General features: G+C 42.9%; 1 protein-coding gene across 1 annotated transcript in view; it reads left to right on the top strand.

Annotated features, from left to right (window-relative positions):
• ITGB5 (integrin subunit beta 5) overlaps positions 1–12,390 on the top strand; it is a 175,563-nt gene that overhangs the window by 104,428 nt on the left and 58,745 nt on the right. The gene's annotated exons all lie outside the window — the stretch shown is intronic.

Raw genomic sequence — 12,390 nt, 5'->3', positions numbered from 1 at the left:
AAGGTATTTCACTAAACATATTTTTTTTTTGTTACAGTATGTTTATTAAAGCCCTAAAGAGTTTGGGGCCTGGATACCTTAAGGTCTGTATTGTCCAGTTTGGTGTAGTGGTTAAGTGTGCGAACTCTTATCTGGGGGAACTGGGTTTGATTCCCCACTCCTACACTTATAGCTGCTGGGTTAGCCATAGCTATCACAGGAGTTGTCCTTGAAAGGGCAGCTGCTGTGAGAGCCCTCATCCCTACCCACCTCACAGGGTGTCTGTTGTGGGAGGACAAGATATTGTAAACTGCTCTGAGTCTCTGATTCAGAGAGAAGGGCGGGGTACAAGTCTGCAGTCTTCGTCATCTTCTTCCTATGTATGTATATAGATAACAGCTTGTGTGTGTATGGATATATCACAGAAATGCTGCATTGTGCTCAGACTCCAAGATTAACATGTTGCCTTTGTTTTACGAAGTAACTTGAAATTGTTGAATTCAGGTTGTTCCGTTTACATAATTCCTGTCGAAGATGTTACATTGCCATGTAGAATTTGATACTAGTTGGCAAGTTGATTGATGACAGATTTTCGTAGATAGTGGGGATGTTGTGGATATTGTATATTTGGATTTTAGTAAGGTGTTTGATAAGGTTCCCCTTGTTTTAATGGGCAAGTTGAAGGTTGTGGCTTAGATTTTAGGAAGGTTAAATGGATAAGGAATTGGTTGGATAATTGCACCCAAAGAGAGGTAGTTAATGGCTTCTTATCTGACTGGAAGGTAGTGAGCGGTGCAGTGCTGATGGGCTCAGTTTTGGGCCTATTGCTTTTTAATACTTTATAAACAATCTAGATGCGGTTCAATGTGGCCAAGTGCAAAGTAATGCACATTGGGGCCAAGAATCCCAGCTACAAATACAAGTTGATGGGGTGTGAACTGGCAGAGACTGACCAAGAGAGAGATCTTGGGGTCATGGTAGATAACTCACTGAAAATGTCAAGACAGTGTGCGTTTGCAATAAAAAAGGCCAACGCCAGGCTGGGAATTATTAGGAAGGGAATTGAAAACAAATCAGCCAGTATCATAATGCCCCTGTATAAATCGATGGTGCGGTCTCATTTGGAGTACTGTGTGCAGTTCTGGTCGCCGCACCTCAAAAAGGATATTATAGCATTGGAGAAAGTCCAGAAAAGGGCAACTAGAATGATTAAAGGGCTGGAGCACTTTCCCTATGAAGAAAGGTTGAAACGCTTGGGACTCTTTAGCTTGGAGAAACATCGACTGCGGGGTGACATGATAGAGGTTTACAAGATAATGCATGGGATGCGGAAAGTAGAGAAAGAAGTACTTTTCTCACAATACAAGAACTCGTGGGCATTCGATGAAATTGCTGAGCAGGCAGGTTAAAACGGATAAAAGGAAGTACTTCTTCACCCAAAGGGTGATTAACATGTGGAATTCACTGCCACAGGAGGTGGTGGCGGCCACAGGTATAGCCACCTTCAAGAGGGGTTTAGATAAAAATATGGAGCACAGGTCCATCAGTGGCTATTAGCCACAGTGTGTGTGTATATATAAATTTTTTTGCCACTGTGTGACACAGAGTGTTGGACTGGATGGGCCGTTGGCCTGATCCAACATGGCTTCTCTTATGTTCTTATGTTCTTAGATGAGGGACCTTTCAGGCAGTGGGGAGGAGTGCCGCAATGTGCCTATGTCACCCGGAAGTGTAGGCACATCAGGGATGTTGAGCACCAATGCACTGGTTTTGGGGCAAAACTGTATGGTAGAATTAGCTTCAAATTATATAGTTTTGCTCAAAACCCAGAGCATCATTTCTGGGTAATGTAGGCATGTTGTGTTTATTTTTGGCTTCATTGGAGTAAGAGGAGTTAATTTGTGGGGGAGAGGAATGTCTGAAAGCAGGAGACCACAACTCAGACCAGGGTGTCTGGCAACCCTAAAAGAGACTAATTAAATTTGGAGATGACACTGAATTTGCAGGCATAGCAAAGATAAAATACAGACTTGGATATCTTGGACAAATGGGCTGATATGAAGAAGATGTGATTTAATAGAGATAAGCGCAAGGTTTTGCGTCTCATTAGTAAAAATGTTACGCACGTGTACTAGAAGGTGGATATTTTTCTGGGTAGTAGTGGGTATGAATGGGATCTTTGGGTTTTGATGGACTGTGGATTGAGTACGAGTAGCAAGTGTAATGAAGCAGCAAAGAAGGTAAGGTTGTCAGGTTCAACTCAGGAAATATCTGGGGACTTTTAGGATGGAGCCAGGAGACTTTGGGGTGCTGCCTAGCAAGGATGTAACGTCACTTTGTGATGTCATCATTTATTTATTTATTCAGTTTATATCCCACCCTCCCCGCAAGCGAGCTCAGGGCGGATTACAAGGACACAAAATCATGACAATAAGAACAATCTCATATCAATATAAAATCTGGATATTTAACATTCACAAAAGTAACAAAAACCAACACAGACGAATGCCCTGGTGGTGATGCCATGATGGACACATTCTGAGTGGTGCTATTGGCGGTTGGCTGCTGACCTTAAGCCAGGGCTACCGGTAGGGGAAGCCAAGCATTGGAAGAATTTGGACACCCGCTGCCTCAACTAAAAGCCCAAGAAGACCCTCCCAGCAAGTATAACATCAAGTCAATTTACAAATTCATCACAATGTAATTAAATATCTCACAGTTCACCTCACACACAATGTCAAGAATCACAATAACAATAAATTTAAAAATACACACTGAAATCTCATACTACAAAGTTCATTCACTCATATCCATATTTTCAAAAGTAAAATCTGCTCTCCAAAGTTCTATAACAAATTCTCCACGTAGCTACATGAAAGTGTTTCTGTAGTTGCTATTCATAGAGATAAAAAATATCCACTCAACTGACCAGTAATCAATACAAATGGTCTGATTTTGGTATCTTGATCCACAGCTGAGCTTCACACATGGAGCAATATCCTCTTAAATTGTCAGTTTATACATAGAGTAGAAGAACTTCTTACAGAGTGGAATGAGTTTTGAGTTAGAGGCACCAAATTTTCAGCATAGCATCTTGTGCCTCTCCTCAAAACACCCCCCAAGTTTCAAAAAGATGAACCAGGGAGTCCAATTCAATGAGCCCCAAAAGAAGATGCCCCTATTCTTCATTATCTCCAAATGGAGGGAAGGCTTTTAAAAGGAATAAAGTCTCTTTAAATGTGATGGCCAGAACTCCCTTCAGAGCTCAGTTGTGCTTGTCACACCCTTGCTCCTGGCTCCACCCTCAAAGTCCCCAGATGTTTCTTGTCAGACCTGGCAACCCTAGAGCTGTTCTGCTCAAGGACAGTTAGAGCTTTTTCAGCCCCACCTACCCCACAGGGTATCTGTCATCATGGAGAGGGGAAGCAAAAGGAGATTGTAAGCCACTCTGATACTCCTTTGGGTAGTGAAGGGCAGGGTATATATCCAATCTCCTCCCCCTCCTCCTTCTCCTACTTCACTTGGTAGACACCAGAAAAGGTGTTGATGGATGTCATTGTGCCATGCTGGGGACCCCTGATCGGACAGTCATCAAGGGCAGCCCAATGAATAGAGAACACTACAATTCTTTAACTTTGGAGGTACAAGTATATGAATTGTTGTCACCAGTCATGGTTGAAGTCACAACCCATTTGGTTTTGGTGATAGAGCTTCTTAAAAGGCAACCATGGCCTGTTGTGAAATTTAGGATTGGCAGTGGCTGGAATTACAACTGATCTTCAGGTGACAGAGAACGGTGCACCTGGAGAAAATGGCTGATTTGGAAGGTGAACTCTATGGCATTTAGGGATGCCAGCCTCCAAGTGGGACCTGGGGTTGCCCATGAATTACAGCTCCTCTCCAGATCACAGAGATCAGTTTTCCTGGAGAGAATGGGTGTTTTGGAGGGTGGACTCCAAGGCATTGTACCCCACTGAGGTCCCTGTCCTCTCCATGCTCCATCCCCAAATTTCCAGGAGTTTCCCAACCTGAATCTGGCAACCCTAACCCAGCCCATCTCCTGCCAGTGACCGGGGGAAGACCTGACAACCCCAATGGCGTTATACCCCACTAAAATTCCTCTCTCCAAACCCCACCCTCTTCAGGCTCCATCTCCAAAAACTGGCACTCCTAAATGAGGTTCATTTTTCAAAAATTATAAACTCTTGGAAATAATAGGGATAGAGCGTAAGAGTTTTAATAGTGTGAGAAGAGGTAAAATTCAGTTCTGTGCCTCACGTTCTGTTTTCAGGCTTTTACACAGAACTGCAGTTTCATCTCATTTTATTGGATATGAGTGACAAAAGTAGCTAATCAAAAAACACTTCTAATCCTTTACCCATGAATACCAGCTTGCACTCGAGCAGCCATTAAGACTCTATTTCAGTCACTCTGAAGAACCGGAGCATTTTTAAGAGAATCCAGAGACTTTGCAAAGCTAATCAACAACAGTAGGGCCACTCGGACAAATCAGCATTGAGGTACGAGCATTCTGCAAAAATTTCTCTGAACATATAATTCTAGAATCTTATCATGATGAATGATGTTTTGATCGCAAATGTACAGGATTTTTTACTGTGGGGCAAAAAAGGTGAAAGTATGCTTTATGGCTTGCAAATGATGACTCGGGCATCTGGAAGGTTTCCCAGAAGTGATTCAGTATGTTTAATCACAGAGCAAGTTGGAATGGGTGACTGTGGTTTGTGGATGAAAGCAGCATTCAAGTGAGGAATGACTCCTAAACCTCATAGAGGGATGAATCATATCAATGTTATATTTTCATTTCATGGAGAAAATAAAATTATTCTTATGATGTATGGGAAAGCTTTAAGGTAAGTGGGGTGATGATAAAAGGGTGTCGTGGTAATTTATATAGTGCTCTTTTTGATGATGGGGGAGATATTCTTCTAAATATTGCCGCATGCTGCTGCTGTTTGGCAGGAGTTTCAAATAATGTTGAGCAATGTAAGGTTGTATTACCACAAAGAAGAGCAATGACGTTGTTGTGTATGTGTATCAATGCTGCCATTATCCGTGTTCCTCGTTGGAGCTTTTAGGTCTGAGCTTGAGGACTCAGAACAATGGGCAGCAGGATCCAAATCCCTGCTGCCCTGCTCCAATCACAGGCCCCCTGCCGGTTTAAATGATCCAATGGCGTCCTACCACGGGAACCTTGAACTGTATATAGTTGGCCCAGTAAAGCAGTCTTGTAGTTTACACGTTACCATGCTGTAACTAATAAAGAGAGCTATGATTACTGCAACCGCGTCTCCTCCTCGCATTGAACCCACTATATTATAGAAGTAAATTTGCTCGCAAAGTTCAACTGTAACCTGTATTTCAGGTAACCCTGTACAGTTCATAAACAGCAGTCGAAGTAGGGTTGCCAAGTCCAATTTAAGAAATATCTGGGGACTTTGGGGGTGGAGCCAGGAGACATTGGGGGTGGAGCCAAGATCAAGGCTGTGACAAGCATCATTGAACTCCAAAGGGAGTTCTGGCCATCACATTTAAAGGGACAGCTCACCTTTTCAATGCCTTCCTTCCATAGGAAGTAATGAAGGATAAGGGCACCTTCTTTTGGGGCTCATAGAATTGGACCCCCTGGTCCAATAGTTTTGAAACTTGGGGAATGTTTTGAGGGGAGGCACTAGATGCTGTACTGAAAATTTGGTGTATGTACCTCAAAAAACAGCCCCCCCAGAGCCCCAGATACCCATGGATCAATTCTCCATTATTTTCTATGGGAATAAATCTCCATAGGGAATAACAGAGTTCCCAGCAGACATTTCCCTCCCCCCCCTCCTTTCTGATGACCTTGAAGCGGGGGGAGGGCCTCCAAACCAGGGGATCCCCTGCCCCCACCTGGGGATTGGCAACCCTAGTCAGAAGGGGAAAGGAGTATGGGGACAGAGATACCCAATAATTGTAAAACCTTTTGGGGTCAGTTTGTTGATTCATACAAAAAAGCTCTGAAATGGAGTAATACACGTCAGAGCTAGACATGCTTAAACAGCCTTGAGTTGAGCTTGCTTTGTGATTATGTGGCATGATCTCCACAGCTGAAAGTTATGATGAACTGTTCTGTCCCTGTTTGAACAGCTTGAACATGTCCACCATGGAAGTGCCAGCTATGCCATGCACAAAAATACATTAACATTCCTAACCATGAACTGCTGTTGTTTCCCACAGCAAATTGCTTTAAAAAGGACCTAACAAGATAGATTGTGTGTGTATGTGTGTGTGCTCTCTCTCTTTCTCTCTCTCTGGTACGTGTTTGAGATAGTCTGAAATGACTGCTGAACTTCTGAATCTAGAGCTTCATGGGAATCATAGTTCATTCCCCCCCATGCATTTATTGAGCACTGTGAGAAGCACGCTTTGTAAGAACTGCATCCATGTGCAGAATGAATCAGAGTGTACTTTTATTAAACTCTTTATGAATCTACAAGAATACATTTTAGTGCTCGGTATCCTACAGGAATACTTTTTAGCGCTCTGTTGAGTTTTGTTTTTCTGCGTTACTTTGTTAGAGGTACCCCACTTATTAACAAGTATTTTAAAAATGCTCTTAACATGTTCGAGTTTCCTTTCTGTGTCAATATCCCTGCCATCAAGGGTTAATGCTCTGCTCATTTTACTGTCAATGTTTTGGTTTAGTTTTGTCTGGGAATGGGAGGGGAGGAACGGCTGGGGACTGTTTATTGAAGAACAAGGGTAGAACTGACACTCTGATCATAGTTACAGAATGACAAATAAGCATTAGTAGTAATGGAAGTGATATTTATGACACTAAATACAGGGACTGTAGGACACTGGACACAGTGAAGGTGTGATTTTGTGCATTTGAAAGCCAGCTGAATTATCAGTGTAGGAGTTATCCTTTAATTCATTGATAGGGCTGCAAATGTCCAAATGCTTACTTAAGAATCAAATGAACATTTAGTAAAAAAAAAATTTGCCTAACAAAGTGAGTACCAAAAAAAGCACTAGAATTAAAATTATTACAAAGATTATTACTACATTATAAAACCAGTAGAGTTAACAGATTAAATTACACACCTCAGCAGAAAAGCAGAGTTAAAACAACCAAATTTACCTTCCACCTGTACCTACCACTAGCTATTTATACATTAAGGGAAAAGATCTCTGTATTTTATTTGATCTGGAAATTTATTACATATGGCTTCAATAAGAAGTGTTTTGTGGTTAGAAACCCTAACACGGGTGGTACATGACACTGAATATGATTAGAATCCTCTTAACTAGCTACAAAGCACACCTCTATATTTATAAATAACTGGTCATGTTTTAATGGGCTTTGCTACAGTTGTTTTTACCATATAATCAAATAATCTGCTAATTAAAACTTTGATGGCATGAAATGTCTTATTATTAATTGAATCTTTCTGTTTCAGTTCTACATTCTTATTAGCCAGTTTTGACAATTTGTTAGCTTAAATTTCTCTCCCATCTTTGGATGAATTTTAGTCCAGCTACTGAAAAATTCATAATCAATTCTGTCTTCCTGCTCAATAGTACCCTTTTAATTCCCCAGTGACACTGCCTTCTATAGCTGATTTCTTAGTTTCATCAGATATGAATATCAGCTTGTAGAGATTCACCTGGCTATTAAAATACCTCATCTCTCCTCTCAATATATCTCTTTTTATAGGGCTGGTTATCACATCTTTATATGCTTCCCCACAAATTTATTATTAGTTCCGCACTAAAGTCTAGAGATTTATGGACTCCGTGGACATATTTTTAAAAGAAACTGAGCTCAGACTTGGAGTTGGCTGGCCTGTTTTCATTTAAGTTCCACTTCTGGCAAGTTTTGTAAATTATGGCTGGCATATTTCTACTCATTGTTGCCCCTCGGGTTAGCATGCCATGGAGAAATGTGAGGTCAAGATTTAGGATTCCCAGATGTAATAAGGAATAACACGAACAGCAGGAAGTGATGTCCTGTTGTTTGTTTTAGTCGTAGCGTTAGGGTTTTCCTGAGTATATTGTATTTTAAGGATCATACTGTGATTCGTCTTGTTATACCTTTGTGCCTCCCCCCTCCCCAATGCACACTGCTTGTTCCTTAGCTCATCAGCCTTACTGCTTCTAGTGCAGTCACCACTGGCAGACAGCAGGCATAGCTTTTCCAGATGTTCTTCCCCACATGACCCCTTTCCCATGATTTCCTTTATAGAAGAGTCATGGGACTGTTTCTCCTACTGTGAGTTGTCTGTTGCCTATTCTTGCAATAATACAGCAGGATGCTAGCATATTGATAAACAGCCCCACTGTTACGAAAACCCTGTGGATAAAGAAAGAATCAGAAGCTGCCAGGACATTTTTAACTTAACAGTGGCTTAACCAAGCAACATATTTCTCCAGGACATAAAGTCAAAGCAGATGTGGGCAGGCCTGTGAGCTTCTGGTTTCTTCTCAAAGAATGAAGTGAGTCAATGTTTCACGGTTGGATCCAAGGTCTCTTTCATGCAGGTTGTTGTGTGTAAGGAATATTTCATATATGCCAGCAAACAGAAAATCAGTAAGCCTTCCTCTGTCTTTAAAGAGTCACTATAGAGTTTCTGGGCTACGTCGCCTTGATCTCAGTCTGGTCTGTGAGCTCTCCTGCTTGTGGCCCCCCTGAATCAGGCAGGGGGAGGGATGCCACGGATGTGACACCCCCAAAGAGTGTTATGGGTGCTGGGGACCCTGCAGAAGAAGCTGAGCCTGCAGAAGAAACGGTGCCCCTGCCACCTGCTCCAGTGCCCTGGCCACCTGCACCAGTGCCCCTGCCTCCTGCGGGAGAAGACCCAAGCCCCCTTGCCTCGCCCTCTCAGGTGGCTCGTGTGCGTGACCGCCTTCGTCAGGACCTCAGGGATCGGAGGAGGGCGGCACGCTCACGAGCAAGACACTCCCTGAGCCCTGAGTTTTGAAAGGATCCTGGCTCTTCTAGGAGTAAGGATGCTTGAGTCTCAGCAGGATCCTGGCCACCCTCTGAGTCAGCACTTAGCCCAAATGGGCAACAGACAGCAGAGGGCTATATAGCTGTGGGCTTTGGGAGAAGGCTTTGTGGAAGCAACTATTCACTTACCTGACGCTCTAGCATCCACTTCGGCTTCTGACTTTGGCTTCTGGACCCCCCCCGACTTCGGCTCGACTTCTGGACCCCCCCGACTTCGGCTCCTGGACCCCTGACCTGCGATACCTGGACTGTGATTTGGTTTTGGCACATCGGACCTTCTTTGCTCACCAGCTACAGACCTTGGACTGCCCCTGGACTTCGCCTGACCCGGCCCCAGCCCGTGACAAAGAGGCCCTGGAGGGGTCTCTTTTCGACATGTGGCTTTTACAGCAAGACAGGGGTGCAATGGCAGTTGCTCCTCTTCTTTCTGTATGCCCTGAAGCTCTCCTCGTTGTGATCGCCATTACAGCAGCAAGAGGTGAACGCCCAATTGCTTGCTTGTCTTCTCTTCAATAAGCTTTTGATCTATCGCCTTTCTACCTCAAGCATGACAATTCTACAATGCAAGTAAGTCGGCTTTCAATTGCCAATGGCTAATGGGTCGTTTTTACATTTCAATAAACTGGCAGTTCAAAGGAAGGAAAAGAGGTCGATACCTCTAATTTCCCTGTGAATGAGGCTGTGAAAAGCTAAAGAACATCTCTAAGTACTGGAAACAATTTTAATTAATCTGAATATGGATACTTAAATCGACTCAGATCATAATTGGATATTTGTTAAAGAGAGTGTTATTCGGCTGCAATACGGTCTGAACAAAATGAGATACTTGTTAGAGGGATTTCTCCTTGTCGTCTGATTTGAAATTCATATGCTAACATTTAAAACTCCAGTTGGAGGAGATTGGGAAGAACAGAGTATCTGGTACTCTGAGCTACTTTTCAACCTGGATTAATGGACTAGACTAGGCCTAATACAGACATTCAGTAAAATACAATAAGTAGATGCATGTATCTCAGATTCAAAAGTTTACATAATAAAAGGATGGAACTAATACATTTTTGAAAGTTAAGTATTAATAAGCCCACTATCAAAATTAGGTCAGTCCTCTGAACCCACTCAGTCAGGATAGTTTCAAGACTTGGCCATGAAGTTTTAATACCCATGAGATGCATTTTGTCAGTTTCTGTAGTCCTCTTGTCAGACCCTGAAAGGAAGTTTAACAAAAGATTAATACATAGAATGGGCTCGATAGGTGACCATAAGTGGAGTTAACATAATTGCTCTTTGTTCGGCATATGTATTTTAGGAAAACAAAAAATGTATAATGTATTCAACAGTCTGAGTTCCGCGTTTATGTAGCCTCTGCTCACATGGGATTCCCCTAAATCTGCATGGTAGAAGAAGAAGAATTGTTTTTTTATACCTTGCTTTTCTCTAGCTGAATGATTCTCAAAGCAGCTTACAATCGCCTTCCTTTCGTCTCCTCACAGCAGTCGCCTTGTGGGGTAGATGGGGCTGAGAGACTTCTAAGATAACTGTTGACTGGCCCAAGGACACCCAGCAGGCTTCATGTGGATGAATGGGGAATCCAACCTCCAAATTAGAGTCTGCCACTCTTAACCACTTCACTGCACTCTGCCATAGGGAGCATGTTAAAACAGGCTAAGGAGAACAACGTACAATAAACAGGAACTGTAAGATAGAATAAAGATGGGTTTGTAGGAAAAGAGAATTGAAGGCACAAACCCATAAAAATAGATAAGCAGATTCACCCACTATCGGTACAGGATTTTGTGCTTTGTTGCCTCAAGCAGTGTGCTCCCCACAAATAGTCCCAATGAGCCTCTCACCCATTATAAAAGGTTGGGCCAGGTGGTGTGGCATGCCAGTGCTCCCTTTCAGCCTTTGTCTCCTGCACAACTGGCCAGGGTTGCTCCTTGTCTTCCTTGTTGCTGGCCCCAATGTCCATTTCAGCTGCCCTTAAATCCTCCCCAGTCCCATCTGGAGAAGGGCTTGGCTCAAAACAGTCCTGACCCTTGGGTGAACCCTCACAGACTGGATCATGAAGCCATGAATACAGTGAAAACGGAAGGCAAACCCAGTTGCACCCAGGAGAGCCTTGGCATAATGAGCCAACAAATCTCTCTCTCTCTGTATGCATGTGTGTGTGTGAAGCAAGGCATAAAGCTCATACCTTGAATAAAACTTCATTGGTCTTAAAGGTGCTTCCTTTGTATTTCTCCCCTGGGATCGAGGGAACTGGGCAAAGGAAGCTCTTCCTCTTTCCCTCCCTCCCCAGGGGATGAGGAGAGGGAGGAGGCTCAGCCAGCATAAGGCTTAGTTCAGTAAGTCTGCTATGCAACTGAGAGAGCCTGGCAAAGCAAGCTCTCCCTTCCCCCTTCCTCCTCAAAGGAGGAGCCTCAGCCAATGGAGAAAATAGAGGCTTTGCTCTGTAGCTCCTGTGCAATTGAGCAAACCTGGCATAACAAGCTGTGATGCAGAAGGAAGCAAGAGACAGGAAGAAGGAAGCAAACAACAGAAAGTTGCTCATGAGCCTGATAGGAGCCCTCTGGGGGCTGCATGTTTGACATCCCTGGATTAGAGGACAATGTATATTTTTTAATAACATGGGACAGTACAAAGCAATGGTCATGTGAAATAACCCAGGGCTTTTTTTATCAGGAGCACACAGGAATACAGTTACAGCTGACTTGGCACCAGGGTGTGTGGCCTAATATGCAAATGAGTTCCTGCTGGGCTTTTTCTACAAGAAATGCCCTGGAATAACCCATCTGAACGCCCACTTGCTCAGATACTTGTGAGGGATGTCAGAGTCAGTGGGTAAAAAAGGGACCGCTTTGAATTTTTTCACCTTTACCCAGTCCCTCAGGAGAACCCAAAATTAGAAATAATCAGGCAGATCATAGAAAGAAAATATTATATGATCTGCCTGAAGTTAGCACCATTGTTTAACTGATTGTTTTATTATTTTAATATTGTTTTGTTTATTGTCTATTTTATGCTGTTAGCCGCCTTGAGTCTGTATGGAATGGGCGGGATATAAATACAACGTAAATTAAAAAAATAAAAAGATGGGGGCCAAAAGGCAACCCTGTCTTACACCCTTCTGAGTTTTTATGGGTTCTGTGAGTAATCCCTGCATATTGCATCTCACTCTAAGAAATGATTCTCCATGGAGTCCACGAATGAGAAATAGCAGCCTTTTATCAATATTAGAAGCCGCTAGTTTTTGCCACAATCGTTGCCTTGAGATGGAATCAAATGCTGCCTTTAAATCAATAAAAGCAGCATATAGAGCAGTTGTACCTTTATCAGAGTACTTCCCAATTAACTGTTGCAATATCAGAGAATGCTCAGTTGTCGATCTTTCTTTCCTAAATCCA

This window comes from Heteronotia binoei, chromosome 21 (genome assembly GCF_032191835.1).
Source record: "Heteronotia binoei isolate CCM8104 ecotype False Entrance Well chromosome 21, APGP_CSIRO_Hbin_v1, whole genome shotgun sequence".
Classification (NCBI taxonomy): Eukaryota; Metazoa; Chordata; class Lepidosauria; order Squamata; family Gekkonidae; genus Heteronotia; species Heteronotia binoei.
Note: the sequence above shows the minus strand (reverse complement) of the source record. Positions and strands in the feature narration are given on the sequence as shown.